This window comes from Phallusia mammillata, chromosome 6 (genome assembly GCF_965637545.1).
Source record: "Phallusia mammillata chromosome 6, kaPhaMamm4.hap1.1, whole genome shotgun sequence".
In the NCBI taxonomy this organism is placed as follows: Eukaryota; Metazoa; Chordata; class Ascidiacea; order Phlebobranchia; family Ascidiidae; genus Phallusia; species Phallusia mammillata.
Window position 1 is genome coordinate 13020064 of NC_137257.1, and position 16554 is coordinate 13036617.

The 16554-nt window shown below is 37.4% G+C and overlaps 1 protein-coding gene and 10 non-coding genes across 11 annotated transcripts in view; 10 read left to right on the forward strand and 1 right to left on the reverse strand.

Annotated features, from left to right (window-relative positions):
- The window catches only part of LOC145234280 (uncharacterized), a 95461-nt gene that overhangs the window by 18437 nt on the left and 60470 nt on the right, over positions 1–16554 (reverse strand). The gene's annotated exons all lie outside the window — the stretch shown is intronic.
- Positions 327–398, forward strand: Trnad-guc (transfer RNA aspartic acid (anticodon GUC)). Its single transcript has one exon. It is a non-coding gene; the product is annotated as a tRNA-Asp (tRNA).
- Trnad-guc (transfer RNA aspartic acid (anticodon GUC)) lies at positions 1723–1794 on the forward strand. Its single transcript has one exon. It is a non-coding gene; the product is annotated as a tRNA-Asp (tRNA).
- On the forward strand, positions 3119–3190 carry Trnad-guc (transfer RNA aspartic acid (anticodon GUC)). Its single transcript has one exon. It is a non-coding gene; the product is annotated as a tRNA-Asp (tRNA).
- Positions 4515–4586, forward strand: Trnad-guc (transfer RNA aspartic acid (anticodon GUC)). The gene has a single exon. It is a non-coding gene; the product is annotated as a tRNA-Asp (tRNA).
- On the forward strand, positions 5911–5982 carry Trnad-guc (transfer RNA aspartic acid (anticodon GUC)). Its single transcript has one exon. It is a non-coding gene; the product is annotated as a tRNA-Asp (tRNA).
- On the forward strand, positions 7307–7378 carry Trnad-guc (transfer RNA aspartic acid (anticodon GUC)). The gene has a single exon. It is a non-coding gene; the product is annotated as a tRNA-Asp (tRNA).
- Trnad-guc (transfer RNA aspartic acid (anticodon GUC)) lies at positions 8703–8774 on the forward strand. Its single transcript has one exon. It is a non-coding gene; the product is annotated as a tRNA-Asp (tRNA).
- Trnad-guc (transfer RNA aspartic acid (anticodon GUC)) lies at positions 12891–12962 on the forward strand. The gene has a single exon. It is a non-coding gene; the product is annotated as a tRNA-Asp (tRNA).
- Trnad-guc (transfer RNA aspartic acid (anticodon GUC)) lies at positions 14287–14358 on the forward strand. Its single transcript has one exon. It is a non-coding gene; the product is annotated as a tRNA-Asp (tRNA).
- On the forward strand, positions 15683–15754 carry Trnad-guc (transfer RNA aspartic acid (anticodon GUC)). The gene has a single exon. It is a non-coding gene; the product is annotated as a tRNA-Asp (tRNA).

Consider the following 16554-nt stretch of genomic DNA (forward strand, 5'->3'; position numbering starts at 1 on the left):
TGTTTCTTTTCAACAAATAGTTGTTGTTTTATTCAAGAAGTTCGATGGTGTGGACTATCAGCCAACCATTATATACGTAACTTTGCCAGAAAAAAAGTTTAAGAAGTCAACGTGTTTTTCAAGTGCCGCGTTTAAACTTTGCGTTTCGACTTCGTATCAGACATTTATTTTGTTTAATGAGATAAGACTGCTTATCAGAAAAAATCCGCTCTTCAAAGTTAGCGTGGTACGCTTATAGTGATTAACTAACGTTTTAAGTTTTGTTTATGTTTGCGAAAAACATTTCTTCAGAATTGACATTCCAATAATTAACAACATGTTTCATGTCCTCGTTAGTATAGTGGTAAGTATCCCCGCCTGTCACGCGGGAGACCGGGGTTCGATTCCCCGACTGGGAGCGTTTGGTATTTTTTCTGCATTATCTGTGAGATTTTAGTTGACAACAGTTGACTTTCAACGCCAAAAAAGTACAAAAATCCATTACTAACATGCTTTTTCTGGTTTGAACAGATTCCTTGAGAAACCTCAAAGTTTTGTGCAACAATGTCTGAAATCAAAAAAATGATGTGCACTAGTTTAATATTTTGCTTTATTGCAAGTGATGAAAATAAGCACATGACGGCTTGAAGACGAAGACACGAAAAAGACACAAAAAGAAGGTAATTGCGAAAGTACATCAACGCGATGGAACAAACTTGATGAAAACATCTATATATATTTCAACGCATATCTTTAATAAGTAAAATATGTCTTTCATATGCTCTTGAAGTTACCAGTGTTCTATTACACTGCTGTTAGCATTTCTCGACAATGGCGGCCATGTTGCGTTCTGAGGACTTGAGAAACAAGGGAAGAACAAGAACGAGTAGATTTGGAAGATGATTCAATGTCCGATATAGGTTTAAAAGCCGTTTTTCTTGCAAGCGGTACCGCTGCCTTTCCTATGTAACAGTGAACAACATTAGTTGGGCTGCTGAATGATTTTCTTGCTCGTTTCGTTGATTGAAAGGTTTCATTTTCATGAGAGTTTAAATGAGACTCATCAGTTAGCGAGCAATTATTGTCATCGTCTTCGGTGCGAGAGCGCTTTTTCGAAATTACAGCACCCCGCTTTGACACAAAACTGTTATCGAACCTATTGCGTAACCGATTCCTGGGACAGGAATAAGCTCTTTGGATTTTTCTTTTGCTCACCAGTTCGACCTTCAACGTTTCATCAAGAGCCTGCGAAAAAAGATTACGTTCGTAAAAACAGTTTGTTCAAAGTTAAGATTGACAACAATATGAAAGTGGTCAAGTAATTTAGTTAATTTTGCCGTAACACTTGTGTACAACTTACCATGCTAAGGAGATAAACTGCTACATCCGGGGTGGTATTCATCAATTTGTTTTGCATTGTTTCTTTTCAACAAATAGTTGTTGTTTTATTCAAGAAGTTCGATGGTGTGGACTATCAGCCAACCATTATATACGTAACTTTGCCAGAAAAAAAGTTTAAGAAGTCAACGTGTTTTTCAAGTGCCGCGTTTAAACTTTGCGTTTCGACTTCGTATCAGACATTTATTTTGTTTAATGAGATAAGACTGCTTATCAGAAAAAGTCCGCTCTTTAAAGTTAGCGTGGTACGCTTATAGTGATTAACTAACGTTTTAAGTTTTGTTTATGTTTGCGAAAAACATTTCTTCAGAATTGACATTCCAATAATTAACAACATGTTTTATGTCCTCGTTAGTATAGTGGTAAGTATCCCCGCCTGTCACGCGGGAGACCGGGGTTCGATTCCCCGACGGGGAGCGTTTGTTATTTTTTCTGCATTATCTGTGAGATTTTAGTTGACAACAGTTGACTTTCAACGCCAAAAAAGTACAAAAATGCATTACTAACATGCTTTTTCTGGTTTGAACAGATTTCTTGAGAAACCTCAAAGTTTTGTGCAACAATGTCTGAAATCAAAAAAATGATGTGCACTAGTTTAATATTTTGCTTTATTGCAAGTGATGAAAATAAGCACATGACTGCTTGAAGACGAAGACACGAAAAAGCCACAAAAAGAAGGTAATTGCGAAAGTACATCAACGCGATGGAACAAACTTGATGAAAACATCTATATATATTTCAACGCATATCTTTAATAAGTAAAATATGTCTTTCATATGCTCTTGAAGTTACCAGTGTTCTATTACACTGCTGTTAGCATTTGTCGACAATGGCGGCCATGTTGCGTTCTGAGAACTTGAGAAACAAGGGAAGAACAAGAACGAGTAGATTTGGAAGATGATTCAATGTCCGATATAGGTTTAAAAGCCGTTTTTCTTGCAAGCGGTACCGCTGCCTTTCCTCTGTAACAGTGAACAACATTAGTTGGGCTGCTGAATGATTTTCTTGCTCGTTTCGTTGATTGAAAGGTTTCATTTTCATGAGAGTTTAAATGAGACTCATCAGTTAGCGAGCAATTATTGTCATCGTCTTCGGTGCGAGAGCGCTTTTTCGAAATTACAGCACCCCGCTTTGACACAAAACTGTTATCGAACCTATTGCGTAACCGATTCCTGGGACAGGAATAAGCTCTTTGGATTTTTCTTTTGCTCACCAGTTCGACCTTCAACGTTTCATCAAGAGCCTGCGAAAAAAGATTACGTTCGTAAAAACAGTTTGTTCAAAGTTAAGATTGACAACAATATGAAAGTGGTCAAGTAATTTAGTTAATTTTGCCGTAACACTTGTGTACAACTTACCATGCTAAGGAGATAAACTGCTACATCCGGGGTGGTATTCATCAATTTGTTTTGCATTGTTTCTTTTCAACAAATAGTTGTTGTTTTATTCAAGAAGTTCGATGGTGTGGACTATCAGCCAACCATTATATACGGAACTTTGCCAGAAAAAAAGTTTAAGAAGTCAACGTGTTTTTCAAGTGCCGCGTTTAAACTTTGCGTTTCGACTTCGTATCAGACATTTATTTTGTTTAATGAGATAAGACTGCTTATCAGAAAAAGTCCGCTCTTTAAAGTTAGCGTGGTACGCTTATAGTGATTAACTAACGTTTTAAGTTTTGTTTATGTTTGCGAAAAACATTTCTTCAGAATTGACATTCCAATAATTAACAACATGTTTTATGTCCTCGTTAGTATAGTGGTAAGTATCCCCGCCTGTCACGCGGGAAACCGGGGTTCGATTCCCCGACGGGGAGCGTTTGTTATTTTTTCTGCATTATCTGTGAGATTTTAGTTAACAACAGTTGACTTTCAACGCCAAAAAAGTACAAAAATGCATTACTAACATGCTTTTTCTGGTTTGAACAGATTCCTTGAGAAACCTCAAAGTTTTGTGCAACAATGTCTGAAATCCAAAAAATGATGTGCACTAGTTTAATATTTTGCTTTATTGCAAGTGATGAAAATAAGCACATGACTGCTTGAAGACGAAGACACGAAAAAGCCACAAAAAGAAGGTAATTGCGAAAGTACATCAACGCGATGGAACAAACTTGATGAAAACATCTATATATATTTCAACGCATATCTTTAATAAGTAAAATATGTCTTTCATATGCTCTTGAAGTTACCAGTGTTCTATTACACTGCTGTTAGCATTTCTCGACAATGGCGGCCATGTTGCGTTCTGAGGACTTGAGAAACAAGGGAAGAACAAGAACGAGTAGATTTGGAAGATGATTCAATGTCCGATATAGGTTTAAAAGCCGTTTTTCTTGCAAGCGGTACCGCTGCCTTTCCTCTGTAACAGTGAACAACATTAGTTGGGCTGCTGAATGATTTTCTTGCTCGTTTCGTTGATTGAAAGTTTTCATTTTCATGAGAGTTTAAATGAGAATCATCAGTTAGCGAGCAATTATTGTCATCGTCTTCGGTGCGAGAGCGCTTTTTCGAAATTACAGCACCCCGCTTTGACACAAAACTGTTATCGAACCTATTGCGTAACCGATTCCTGGGACAGGAATAAGCTCTTTGGATTTTTCTTTTGCTCACCAGTTCGACCTTCAACGTTTCATCAAGAGCCTGCGAAAAAAGATTACGTTCGTAAAAACAGTTTGTTCAAAGTTAAGATTGACAACAATATGAAAGTGGTCAAGTAATTTAGTTAATTTTGCCGTAACACTTGTGTACAACTTACCATGCTAAGGAGATAAACTGCTACATCCGGGGTGGTATTCATCAATTTGTTTTGCATTGTTTCTTTTCAACAAATAGTTGTTGTTTTATTCAAGAAGTTCGATGGTGTGGACTATCAGCCAACCATTATATACGTAACTTTGCCAGAAAACAAGTTTAAGAAGTCAACGTGTTTTTCAAGTGCCGCGTTTAAACTTTGCGTTTCGACTTCGTATCAGACATTTATTTTGTTTAATGAGATAAGACTGCTTATCAGAAAAAGTCCGCTCTTCAAAGTTAGCGTGGTACGCTTATAGTGATTAACTAACGTTTTAAGTTTTGTTTATGTTTGCGAAAAACATTTCTTCAGAATTGACATTCCAATAATTAACAACATGTTTCATGTCCTCGTTAGTATAGTGGTAAGTATCCCCGCCTGTCACGCGGGAGACCGGGGTTCGATTCCCCGACGGGGAGCGTTTGTTATTTTTTCTGCATTATCTGTGAGATTTTAGTTGACAACAGTTGACTTTCAACGCCAAAAAAGTACAAAAATCCATTACTAACATGCTTTTTCTGGTTTGAACAGATTCCTTGAGAAACCTCAAAGTTTTGTGCAACAATGTCTGAAATCAAAAAAATGATGTGCACTAGTTTAATATTTTGCTTTATTGCAAGTGATGAAAATAAGCACATGACTGCTTGAAGACGAAGACACGAAAAAGCCACAAAAAGAAGGTAATTGCGAAAGTACATCAACGCGATGGAACAAACTTGATGAAAACATCTATATATATTTCAACGCATATCTTTAATAAGTAAAATATGTCTTTCATATGCTCTTGAAGTTACCGGTGTTCTATTACACTGCTGTTAGCATTTGTCGACAATGGCGGCCATGTTGCGTTCTGAGGACTTGAGAAACAAGGGAAGAACAAGAACGAGTAGATTTGGAAGATGATTCAATGTCCGATATAGGTTTAAAAGCTGTTTTTCTTGCAAGCGGTACCGCTGCCTTTCCTCTGTAACAGTGAACAACATTAGTTGGGCTGCTGAATGATTTTCTTGCTCGTTTCGTTGATTGAAAGGTTTCATTTTCATGAGAGTTTAAATGAGACTCATCAGTTAGCGAGCAATTATCGTCATCGTCTTCGGTGCGAGAGCGCTTTTTCGAAATTACAGCACCTCGCTTTGACACAAAACTGTTATCGAACCTATTGCGTAACCGATTCCTGGGACAGGAATAAGCTCTTTGGATTTTTCTTTTGCTCACCAGTTCGACCTTCAACGTTTCATCAAGAGCCTGCGAAAAAAGATTACGTTCGTAAAAACAGTTTGTTCAAAGTTAAGATTGACAACAATATGAAAGTGGTCAAGTAATTTAGTTAATTTTGCCGTAACACTTGTGTACAACTTACCATGCTAAGGAGATAAACTGCTACATCCGGGGTGGTATTCATCAATTTGTTTTGCATTGTTTCTTTTCAACAAATAGTTGTTGTTTTATTCAAGAAGTTCGATGGTGTGGACTATCAGCCAACCATTATATACGTAACTTTGCCAGAAAAAAAGTTTAAGAAGTCAACGTGTTTTTCAAGTGCCGCGTTTAAACTTTGCGTTTCGACTTCGTATCAGACATTTATTTTGTTTAATGAGATAAGACTGCTTATCAGAAAAAGTCCGCTCTTTAAAGTTAGCGTGGTACGCTTATAGTGATTAACTAACGTTTTAAGTTTTGTTTATGTTTGCGAAAAACATTTCTTCAGAATTGACATTCCAATAATTAACAACATGTTTTATGTCCTCGTTAGTATAGTGGTAAGTATCCCCGCCTGTCACGCGGGAAACCGGGGTTCGATTCCCCGACGGGGAGCGTTTGTTATTTTTTCTGCATTATCTGTGAGATTTTAGTTAACAACAGTTGACTTTCAACGCCAAAAAAGTACAAAAATGCATTACTAACATGCTTTTTCTGGTTTGAACAGATTCCTTGAGAAACCTCAAAGTTTTGTGCAACAATGTCTGAAATCCAAAAAATGATGTGCACTAGTTTAATATTTTGCTTTATTGCAAGAGATGAAAATAAGCACATGACTGCTTGAAGACGAAGACACGAAAAAGCCACAAAAAGAAGGTAATTGCGAAAGTACATCAACGCGATGGAACAAACTTGATGAAAACATCTATATATATTTCAACGCATATCTTTAATAAGTAAAATATGTCTTTCATATGCTCTTGAAGTTACCAGTGTTCTATTACACTGCTGTTAGCATTTGTCGACAATGGCGGCCATGTTGCGTTCTGAGGACTTGAGAAACAAGGGAAGAACAAGAACGAGTAGATTTGGAAGATGATTCAATGTCCGATATAGGTTTAAAAGCCGTTTTTCTTGCAAGCGGTACCGCTGCCTTTCCTCTGTAACAGTGAACAACATTAGTTGGGCTGCTGAATGATTTTCTTGCTCGTTTCGTTGATTGAAAGTTTTCATTTTCATGAGAGTTTAAATGAGAATCATCAGTTAGCGAGCAATTATTGTCATCGTCTTCGGTGCGAGAGCGCTTTTTCGAAATTACAGCACCCCGCTTTGACACAAAACTGTTATCGAACCTATTGCGTAACCGATTCCTGGGACAGGAATAAGCTCTTTGGATTTTTCTTTTGCTCACCAGTTCGACCTTCAACGTTTCATCAAGAGCCTGCGAAAAAAGATTACGTTCGTAAAAACAGTTTGTTCAAAGTTAAGATTGACAACAATATGAAAGTGGTCAAGTAATTTAGTTAATTTTGCCGTAACACTTGTGTACAACTTACCATGCTAAGGAGATAAACTGCTACATCCGGGGTGGTATTCATCAATTTGTTTTGCATTGTTTCTTTTCAACAAATAGTTGTTGTTTTATTCAAGAAGTTCGATGGTGTGGACTATCAGCCAACCATTATATACGTAACTTTGCCAGAAAACAAGTTTAAGAAGTCAACGTGTTTTTCAAGTGCCGCGTTTAAACTTTGCGTTTCGACTTCGTATCAGACATTTATTTTGTTTAATGAGATAAGACTGCTTATCAGAAAAAGTCCGCTCTTCAAAGTTAGCGTGGTACGCTTATAGTGATTAACTAACGTTTTAAGTTTTGTTTATGTTTGCGAAAAACATTTCTTCAGAATTGACATTCCAATAATTAACAACATGTTTCATGTCCTCGTTAGTATAGTGGTAAGTATCCCCGCCTGTCACGCGGGAGACCGGGGTTCGATTCCCCGACGGGGAGCGTTTGTTATTTTTTCTGCATTATCTGTGAGATTTTAGTTGACAACAGTTGACTTTCAACGCCAAAAAAGTACAAAAATCCATTACTAACATGCTTTTTCTGGTTTGAACAGATTCCTTGAGAAACCTCAAAGTTTTGTGCAACAATGTCTGAAATCAAAAAAATGATGTGCACTAGTTTAATATTTTGCTTTATTGCAAGTGATGAAAATAAGCACATGACTGCTTGAAGACGAAGACACGAAAAAGCCACAAAAAGAAGGTAATTGCGAAAGTACATCAACGCGATGGAACAAACTTGATGAAAACATCTATATATATTTCAACGCATATCTTTAATAAGTAAAATATGTCTTTCATATGCTCTTGAAGTTACCGGTGTTCTATTACACTGCTGTTAGCATTTGTCGACAATGGCGGCCATGTTGCGTTCTGAGGACTTGAGAAACAAGGGAAGAACAAGAACGAGTAGATTTGGAAGATGATTCAATGTCCGATATAGGTTTAAAAGCTGTTTTTCTTGCAAGCGGTACCGCTGCCTTTCCTCTGTAACAGTGAACAACATTAGTTGGGCTGCTGAATGATTTTCTTGCTCGTTTCGTTGATTGAAAGGTTTCATTTTCATGAGAGTTTAAATGAGACTCATCAGTTAGCGAGCAATTATCGTCATCGTCTTCGGTGCGAGAGCGCTTTTTCGAAATTACAGCACCTCGCTTTGACACAAAACTGTTATCGAACCTATTGCGTAACCGATTCCTGGGACAGGAATAAGCTCTTTGGATTTTTCTTTTGCTCACCAGTTCGACCTTCAACGTTTCATCAAGAGCCTGCGAAAAAAGATTACGTTCGTAAAAACAGTTTGTTCAAAGTTAAGATTGACAACAATATGAAAGTGGTCAAGTAATTTAGTTAATTTTGCCGTAACACTTGTGTACAACTTACCATGCTAAGGAGATAAACTGCTACATCCGGGGTGGTATTCATCAATTTGTTTTGCATTGTTTCTTTTCAACAAATAGTTGTTGTTTTATTCAAGAAGTTCGATGGTGTGGGCTATCAGCCAACCATTATATACGTAACTTTGCCAGAAAAAAAGTTTAAGAAGTCAACGTGTTTTTCAAGTGCCGCGTTTAAACTTTGCGTTTCGACTTCGTATCAGACATTTATTTTGTTTAATGAGATAAGACTGCTTATCAGAAAAAATCCGCTCTTCAAAGTTAGCGTGGTACGCTTATAGTGATTAACTAACGTTTTAAGTTTTGTTTATGTTTGCGAAAAACATTTCTTCAGAATTGACATTCCAATAATTAACAACATGTTTCATGTCCTCGTTAGTATAGTGGTAAGTATCCCCGCCTGTCACGCGGGAGACCGGGGTTCGATTCCCCGACGGGGAGCGTTTGGTATTTTTTCTGCATTATCTGTGAGATTTTAGTTGACAACAGTTGACTTTCAACGCCAAAAAAGTACAAAAATCCATTACTAACATGCTTTTTCTGGTTTGAACAGATTCCTTGAGAAACCTCAAAGTTTTGTGCAACAATGTCTGAAATCAAAAAAATGATGTGCACTAGTTTAATATTTTGCTTTATTGCAAGTGATGAAACTAAGCACATGACTGCTTGAAGACGAAGACACGAAAAAGCCACAAAAAGAAGGTAATTGCGAAAGTACATCAACGCGATGGAACAAACTTGATGAAAACATCTATATATATTTCAACGCATATCTTTAATAAGTAAAATATGTCTTTCATATGCTCTTGAAGTTACCAGTGTTCTATTACACTGCTGTTAGCATTTGTCGACAATGGCGGCCATGTTGCGTTCTGAGGACTTGAGAAACAAGGGAAGAACAAGAACGAGTAGATTTGGAAGATGATTCAATGTCCGATATAGGTTTAAAAGCCGTTTTTCTTGCAAGCGGTACCGCTGCCTTTCCTCTGTAACAGTGACCAACATTAGTTGGGCTGCTGAATGATTTTCTTGCTCGTTATGTTGATTGAAAGTTTTCATTTTCATGAGAGTTTAAATGAGACTCATCAGTTAGCGAGCAATTATCGTCATCGTCTTCGGTGCGAGAGCGCTTTTTCGAAATTACAGCACCCCGCTTTGACACAAAACTGTTATCGAACCTATTGCGTAACCGATTCCTGGGACAGGAATAAGCTCTTTGGATTTTTCTTTTGCTCACCAGTTCGACCTTCAACGTTTCATCAAGAGCCTGCGAAAAAAGATTACGTTCGTAAAAACAGTTTGTTCAAAGTTAAGATTGACAACAATATGAAAGTGGTCAAGTAATTTAGTTAATTTTGCCGTAACACTTGTGTACAACTTACCATGCTAAGGAGATAAACTGCTACATCCGGGGTGGTATTCATCAAATTGTTTTGCATTGTTTCTTTTCAACAAATAGTTGTTGTTTTATTCAAGAAGTTCGATGGTGTGGACTTTCAGCCAACCATTATATACGTAACTTTGCCAGAAAAAAAGTTTAAGAAGTCAACGTGTTTTTCAAGTGCCGCGTTTAAACTTTGCGTTTCGACTTCGTATCAGACATTTATTTTGTTTAATGAGATAAGACTGCTTATCAGAAAAAGTCCGCTCTTCAAAGTTAGCGTGGTACGCTTATAGTGATTAACTAACGTTTTAAGTTTTGTTTATGTTTGCGAAAAACATTTCTTCAGAATTGACATTCCAATAATTAACAACATGTTTCATGTCCTCGTTAGTATAGTGGTAACTATCCCCGCCTGTCACGCGGGAGACCCGGGTTCGATTCCCCGACGGGGAGCGTTTGGTATTTTTTCTGCATTATCTGTGAGATTTTAGTTGACAACAGTTGACTTTCAACGCCAAAAAAGTACAAAAATCCATTACTAACATGCTTTTTCTGGTTTGAACAGATTCCTTGAGAAACCTCAAAGTTTTGTGCAACAATGTCTGAAATCAGAAAAATGATGTGCACTAGTTTAATATTTTGCTTTATTGCAAGTGATGAAACTAAGCACATGACTGCTTGAAGACGAAGACACGAAAAAGCCACAAAAAGAAGGTAATTGCGAAAGTACATCAACGCGATGGAACAAACTTGATGAAAACATCTATATATATTTCAACGCATATCTTTAATAAGTAAAATATGTCTTTCATATGCTCTTGAAGTTACCAGTGTTCTATTACACTGCTGTTAGCATTTGTCGACAATGGCGGCCATGTTGCGTTCTGAGGACTTGAGAAACAAGGGAAGAACAAGAACGAGTAGATTTGGAAGATGATTCAATGTCCGATATAGGTTTAAAAGCCGTTTTTCTTGCAAGCGGTACCGCTGCCTTTCCTCTGTAACAGTGACCAACATTAGTTGGGCTGCTGAATGATTTTCTTGCTCGTTATGTTGATTGAAAGTTTTCATTTTCATGAGAGTTTAAATGAGACTCATCAGTTAGCGAGCAATTATTGTCATCGTCTTCGGTGCGATAGCGCTTTTTCGAAATTACAGCACCCCGCTTTGACACAAAACTGTTATCGAACCTATTGCGTAACCGATTCCTGGGACAGGAACAAGCTCTTTGGATTTTTCTTTTGCTCACCAGTTCGACCTTCAACGTTTCATCAAGAGCCTGCGAAAAAAGATTACGTTCGTAAAAACAGTTTGTTCAAAGTTAAGATTGACAACAATATGAAAGTGGTCAAGTAATTTAGTTAATTTTGCCGTAACACTTGTGTACAACTTACCATGCTAAGGAGATAAACTGCTACATCCGGGGTGGTATTCATCAATTTGTTTTGCATTGTTTCTTTTCAACAAATAGTTGTTGTTTTATTCAAGAAGTTCGATGGTGTGGACTATCAGCCAACCATTATATACGTAACTTTGCCAGAAAAAAAGTTTAAGAAGTCAACGTGTTTTTCAAGTGCCGCGTTTAAACTTTGCGTTTCGACTTCGTATCAGACATTTATTTTGTTTAATGAGATAAGACTGCTTATCAGAAAAAGTCCGCTCTTCAAAGTTAGCGTGGTACGCTTATAGTGATTAACTAACGTTTTAAGTTTTGTTTATGTTTGCGAAAAACATTTCTTCAGAATTGACATTCCAATAATTAACAACATGTTTCATGTCCTCGTTAGTATAGTGGTAACTATCCCCGCCTGTCACGCGGGAGACCCGGGTTCGATTCCCCGACGGGGAGCGTTTGGTATTTTTTCTGCATTATCTGTGAGATTTTAGTTGACAACAGTTGACTTTCAACGCCAAAAAAGTACAAAAATCCATTACTAACATGCTTTTTCTGGTTTGAACAGATTCCTTGAGAAACCTCAAAGTTTTGTGCAAGAATGTCTGAAATCAGAAAAATGATGTGCACTAGTTTAATATTTTGCTTTATTGCAAGTGATGAAAATAAGCACATGACTGCTTGAAGACGAAGACACGAAAAAGCCACAAAAAGAAGGTAATTGCGAAAGTACATCAACGCGATGGAACAAACTTGATGAAAACATCTATATATATTTCAACGCATATCTTTAATAAGTAAAATATGTCTTTCATATGCTCTTGAAGTTACCAGTGTTCTATTACACTGCTGTTAGCATTTGTCGACAATGGCGGCCATGTTGCGTTCTGAGGACTTGAGAAACAAGGGAAGAACAAGAACGAGTAGATTTGGAAGATGATTCAATGTCCGATATAGGTTTAAAAGCCGTTTTTCTTGCAAGCGGTACCGCTGCCTTTCCTCTGTAACAGTGAACAACATTAGTTGGGCTGCTGAATGATTTTCTTGCTCGTTTCGTTGATTGAAAGGTTTCATTTTCATGAGAGTTTAAATGAGACTCATCAGTTAGCGAGCAATTATCGTCATCGTCATCGGTGCGTGAGCGCTTTTTCGAAATTACAGCACCCCGCTTTGACACAAAACTGTTATCGAACCTATTGCGTAACCGATTCCTGGGACAGGAATAAGCTCTTTGGATTTTTCTTTTGCTCACCAGTTCGACCTTCAACGTTTCATCAAGAGCCTGAGAAAAAAGATTACGTTCGTAAAAACAGTTTGTTCAAAGTTAAGATTGACAACAATATGAAAGTGGTCAAATAATTTAGTTAATTTTGCCGTAACACTTGTGTACAACTTACCATGCTAAGGAGATAAACTGCTACATCCGGGGTGGTATTCATCAAATTGTTTTGCATTGTTTCTTTTCAACAAATAGTTGTTGTTTTATTCAAGAAGTTCGATGGTGTGGACTATCAGCCAACCATTATATACGTAACTTTGCCAGAAAAAAAGTTTAAGAAGTCAACGTGTTTTTCAAGTGCCGCGTTTAAACTTTGCGTTTCGACTTCGTATCAGACATTTATTTTGTTTAATGAGATAAGACTGCTTATCAGAAAAAGTCCGCTCTTCAAAGTTAGCGTGGTACGCTTATAGTGATTAACTAACGTTTTAAGTTTTGTTTATGTTTGCGAAAAACATTTCTTCAGAATTGACATTCCAATAATTAACAACATGTTTCATGTCCTCGTTAGTATAGTGGTAAGTATCCCCGCCTGTCACGCGGGAGACCGGGGTTCGATTCCCCGACGGGGAGCGTTTGGTATTTTTTCTGCATTATCTGTGAGATTTTAGTTGACAACAGTTGACTTTCAACCCCAAAAAAGTACAAAAATGCATTACTAACATGCTTTTTCTGGTTTGAACAGATTCCTTGAGAAACCTCAAAGTTTTGTGCAACAATGTCTGAAATCAAAAAAATGATGTGCACTAGTTTAATATTTTGCTTTATTGCAAGTGATGAAAATAAGCACATGACTGCTTGAAGACGAAGACACGAAAAAGCCACAAAAAGAAGGTAATTGCGAAAGTACATCAACGCGATGGAACAAACTTGATGAAAACATCTATATATATTTCAACGCATATCTTTAATAAGTAAAATATGTCTTTCATATGCTCTTGAAGTTACCAGTGTTCTATTACACTGCTGTTAGCATTTCTCGACAATGGCGGCCATGTTGCGTTCTGAGGACTTGAGAAACAAGGGAAGAACAAGAACGAGTAGATTTGGAAGATGATTCAATGTCCGATATAGGTTTAAAAGCCGTTTTTCTTGCAAGCGGTACCGCTGCCTTTCCTCTGTAACAGTGAACAACATTAGTTGGGCTGCTGAATGATTTTCTTGCTCGTTTCGTTGATTGAAAGGTTTCATTTTCATGAGAGTTTAAATGAGACTCATCAGTTAGCGAGCAATTATCGTCATCGTCTTCGGTGCGAGAGCGCTTTTTCGAAATTACAGCACCCCGCTTTGACACAAAACTGTTATCGAACCTATTGCGTAACCGATTCCTGGGACAGGAATAAGCTCTTTGGATTTTTCTTTTGCTCACCAGTTCGACCTTCAACGTTTCATCAAGAGCCTGCGAAAAAAGATTACGTTCGTAAAAACAGTTTGTTCAAAGTTAAGATTGACAACAATATGAAAGTGGTCAAGTAATTTAGTTAATTTTGCCGTAACACTTGTGTACAACTTACCATGCTAAGGAGATAAACTGCTACATCCGGGGTGGTATTCATCAATTTGTTTTGCATTGTTTCTTTTCAACAAATAGTTGTTGTTTTATTCAAGAAGTTCGATGGTGTGGACTATCAGCCAACCATTATATACGTAACTTTGCCAGAAAAAAAGTTTAAGAAGTCAACGTGTTTTTCAAGTGCCGCGTTTAAACTTTGCGTTTCGACTTCGTATCAGACATTTATTTTGTTTAATGAGATAAGACTGCTTATCAGAAAAAGTCCGCTCTTCAAAGTTAGCGTGGTACGCTTATAGTGATTAACTAACGTTTTAAGTTTTGTTTATGTTTGCGAAAAACATTTCTTCATAATTGACATTCCAATAATTAACAACATGTTTCATGTCCTCATTAGTATAGTGGTAAGTATCCCCGCCTGTCACGCGGGAGACCGGGGTTCGATTCCCCGACGGGGAGCGTTTGGTATTTTTTCTGCATTATCTGTGAGATTTTAGTTGACAACAGTTGACTTTCAACGCCAAAAAAGTACAAAAATCCATTACTAACATGCTTTTTCTGGTTTGAACAGATTCCTTGAGAAACCTCAAAGTTTTGTGCAACAATGTCTGAAATCAAAAAAATGATGTGCACTAGTTTAATATTTTGCTTTATTGCAAGTGATGAAAATAAGCACATGACTGCTTGAAGACGAAGACACGAAAAAGCCACAAAAAGAAGGTAATTGCGAAAGTACATCAACGCGATGGAACAAACTTGATGAAAACATCTATATATATTTCAACGCATATCTTTAATAAGTAAAATATGTCTTTCATATGCTCTTGAAGTTACCAGTGTTCTATTACACTGCTGTTAGCATTTCTCGACAATGGCGGCCATGTTGCGTTCTGAGGACTTGAGAAACAAGGGAAGAACAAGAACGAGTAGATTTGGAAGATGATTCAATGTCCGATATAGGTTTAAAAGCCGTTTTTCTTGCAAGCGGTACCGCTGCCTTTCCTCTGTAACAGTGACCAACATTAGTTGGGCTGCTGAATGATTTTCTTGCTCGTTTCGTTGATTGAAAGGTTTCATTTTCATGAGAGTTTAAATGAGACTCATCAGTTAGCGAGCAATTATCGTCATCGTCTTCGGTGCGAGAGCGCTTTTTCGAAATTACAGCACCCCGCTTTGACACAAAACTGTTATCGAACCTATTGCGTAACCGATTCCTGGGACAGGAATAAGCTCTTTGGATTTTTCTTTTGCTCACCAGTTCGACCTTCAACGTTTCATCAAGAGCCTGAGAAAAAAGATTACGTTCGTAAAAACAGTTTGTTCAAAGTTAAGATTGACAACAATATGAAAGTGGTCAAGTAATTTAGTTAATTTTGCCGTAACACTTGTGTACAACTTACCATGCTAAGGAGATAAACTGCTACATCCGGGGTGGTATTCATCAATTTGTTTTGCATTGTTTCTTTTCAACAAATAGTTGTTGTTTTATTCAAGAAGTTCGATGGTGTGGACTATCAGCCAACCATTATATACGGAACTTTGCCAGAAAAAAAGTTTAAGAAGTCAACGTGTTTTTCAAGTGCCGCGTTTAAACTTTGCGTTTCGACTTCGTATCAGACATTTATTTTGTTTAATGAGATAAGACTGCTTATCAGAAAAAGTCCGCTCTTCAAAGTTAGCGTGGTACGCTTATAGTGATTAACTAACGTTTTAAGTTTTGTTTATGTTTGCGAAAAACATTTCTTCAGAATTGACATTCCAATAATTAACAACATGTTTCATGTCCTCGTTAGTATAGTGGTAAGTATCCCCGCCTGTCACGCGGGAGACCGGGGTTCGATTCCCCGACGGGGAGCGTTTGTTATTTTTTCTGCATTATCTGTGAGATTTTAGTTGACAACAGTTGACTTTCAACGCCAAAAAAGTACAAAAATGCATTACTAACATGCTTTTTCTGGTTTGAACAGATTCCTTGAGAAACCTCAAAGTTTTGTGCAACTATGTCTGAAATCAGAAAAATGATGTGCACTAGTTTAATATTTTGCTTTATTGCAAGTGATGAAAATAAGCACATGACTGCTTGAAGACGAAGACACGAAAAAGCCACAAAAAGAAGGTAATTGCGAAAGTACATCAACGCGATGGAACAAACTTGATGAAAACATCTATATATATTTCAACGCATATCTTTAATAAGTAAAATATGTCTTTCATATGCTCTTGAAGTTACCAGTGTTCTATTACACTGCTGTTAGCATTTGTCGACAATGGCGGCCATGTTGCGTTCTGAGGACTTGAGAAACAAGGGAAGAACAAGAACGAGTAGATTTGGAAGATGATTCAATGTCCGATATAGGTTTAAAAGCCGTTTTTCTTGCAAGCGGTACCGCTGCCTTTCCTCTGTAACAGTGACCAACATTAGTTGGGCTGCTGAATGATTTTCTTGCTCGTTTCGTTGATTGAAAGGTTTCATTTTCATGAGAGTTTAAATGAGACTCATCAGTTAGCGAGCAATTATTGTCATCGTCTTCGGTGCGAGAGCGCTTTTTCGAAATTACAGCACCCCGCTTTGACACAAAACTGTTATCGAACCTATTGCGTAACCGATTCCTGGGACTGGAATAAGCTCTTTGGATTTTTCTTTTGCTCACCAGT